The sequence below is a fragment of the Schistocerca piceifrons genome, chromosome 4 (assembly GCF_021461385.2).
Source record: "Schistocerca piceifrons isolate TAMUIC-IGC-003096 chromosome 4, iqSchPice1.1, whole genome shotgun sequence".
NCBI classification, from domain to species: domain Eukaryota; kingdom Metazoa; phylum Arthropoda; class Insecta; order Orthoptera; family Acrididae; genus Schistocerca; species Schistocerca piceifrons.
The window spans coordinates 637,973,427-637,975,824 of NC_060141.1; the positions used below are offsets into that span (position 1 = coordinate 637,973,427).

Below are 2,398 nucleotides of genomic sequence, written 5' to 3' on the forward strand. Positions count from 1 at the left end.
CTACAAACCACGAAGGAATTATCCGAATGGGACGGATATCGGTAGCTGTGATGTACTATACAAAAACAATTTGAGAAAAACTGGTTAGTTTATTCAAGAGAAAGAGCTCCAGAAACTGAGCAGGTCAATAACGCGTTGGTCATCTCTGGCTCTTATGCAAAAAGTTATTCGGCTAGACATTCGTTGATAGAGTTGTTGGATGTTCTTCTAAGAGATAGCGTGCCACATTCTGTCCAACTAGCGCGTTAGAGCGTCAAAATCCCGAGCTAGTCGGAGGGCTCTGCCCATAATTCTCAAACGTTCTCCATTGGAAAGAGACCCGGCGATCTTGCTGGCCAATGTCCGGTTTGGCGAGCACGAAGACAAGCAATAGGAGCTGCCACCGTGTGTAGGCGAGCATTGTCTTGCTGAAATGTAGGCCCATAATGGCCTGCCATGAAGGGCAACAACTTGGGGTGTAGAATATCGTCGACGTATGGCAAAGCTGCAACAGTGCCGCGGATGACAGCCAAAAGGGTTCTGCTATGAAAAGGAGTGGCATCTGAGACCCTAACTCCTGTTTCTTGGACAGTATGGCGGGCGACAGTGAGGTTGTTATCCCACCATAGTCCAGGGCATCTCCAGTCACGTCTTCGGCCTGGAATCTCATTGACTGCAGTAGAATAGTCTTCAGTGATGGATCTCGCTTCGAACCGATTCCAGATGACCAGCGGAGACATTCTGGAGATGTCCTGGGAAGCGGTGGGGTACAAACGAGACTGTAGCCCGCCAGACAGCCCGACAACCTGATTTCTGGGGCGCCATTTCATTTCATAGCAGGATCCCTGTGGTGGTCATCAGAGGCACCATTACAGTACACGGAGAGCGTTTGTCTTCGTGCCTGCCGGACTCTACCTCGGCCAGCAAGGTCGCCGGATCTCTTCCAAACTGATAACAAAATGTAAAAATATATGTGAAATCTTATGGGACTTAACTGCTAAGGTCATCAGTCCCTAAGCTTACACACTACTTAACCTAAATTATCCTAAGGACAAACACTCACACGCATGCGCGAGGGAGGACCCGAACCTACGCTGGGACCAGCCGCACAGTCCATGACTGCAGCGCAAACTGATAGCGTTTGGAGCCCACCAACCAGCTCGGAATTGTGACAATCTAACGCGCCAGTTGGACAGAATATGACACGACGTCTCTCAAAAGGACATCCAACAACTCTACCAATCAATGCCAAGCCTAATAACTGCTTGCATTAGGGCAAGAGGTGGACCAATGCGTTATTGACTTGTCTTGAGTAAATCACCCAATTTTTCAGAAACTGTAATCATTTGTTTCGTAACGGCCTTGCCGCAGTGGATACAGCGGTTCCCGTCAGTTCACCGAAGTTAAGCGCTGTCGGGCGTGGCCAGCACTTTGATGGGTGACCATCTGGACCACCATGCGCTGTTGCTATTTTTCGGGGTGCACTCAGACTTGTGATGCCGATTGAGGAGCTACTAGATAGAATAGTAGCGGTTCCGGAAAAAAAGAAAGCCATCGTAACGACCGGGAGAGCGGTGTGCTGACTACACGCTCCTATCCGCATCCTTATCTGAGGATGACACGGCGGTCAGATGGTCCGGATGGGCCACTTGTGGCCTGAAGACGGAGTTCTTTTTTACTCATTTGTTTGTCTGTACATGTACGCACATTTACCGATATCCTTCTTGGTGCCTTTTTTTTTTCTCTCCTTAGAGCGTATTCAATGTTCCAGATAACCCCAGCGTTGGTAACAGGAGCCTACCGTTATTTAGTCGATTTTGATTTGTTTCGCGATTATTTCTGTCTGTTGCCTTTGTGTTCTGCTCATAATTCGTGGAAAATTTGAGTTGTATCTGTAGTGTGTACTCAGCAAAAAAGCAAGTTCAGTTCTCCTATCTTAATTGAAGCCGTCTGGGCACTTTGCTTCGAATTATATTTCTACGCCTTTGTATAGACTAAAAAAAAAAAAAGGCAAGCTGTGTACACTGCCGAGGATTTCTGTTTTTTTTTTGTTTGTTTTACAGATGTTCTTTTTTACTGGATTGGAGCCTGATTTATGACGTAGAAGTATTATTTGGGCTAGCTTGCGGGCGCGGAATGTTAACTATATTACCGTTAATTGAAACTAGTTGATCGTTGTTTCTTAAATTTATCTGCACATCTGTCATGGTTGCTCATTTGTCTTATAGTGTTCTTTAACTGTCGCTCATTACCTGCTATGAGCTGATAACTATACGTGTACTTATTGTAGTATATTGGTGAGTAACTTCTGCTAATGGAAATGTTTTCCTCTTTGTTTTAGTTAATATTGTCTTGATAGACACAACCACCAGAGTGGAATGAAGCTTGAAAGTTTACTATCTTCAGCTAAATTGTTCAG

General features: G+C 45.6%; 1 pseudogene; it reads left to right on the forward strand.

Annotated features, from left to right (window-relative positions):
- The first annotated feature begins 1,331 nt into the window (after window positions 1–1,331).
- Window positions 1,332–1,449, forward strand: LOC124796505 (annotated as a pseudogene).
- Window positions 1,450–2,398: the final 949 nt, after the last annotated feature.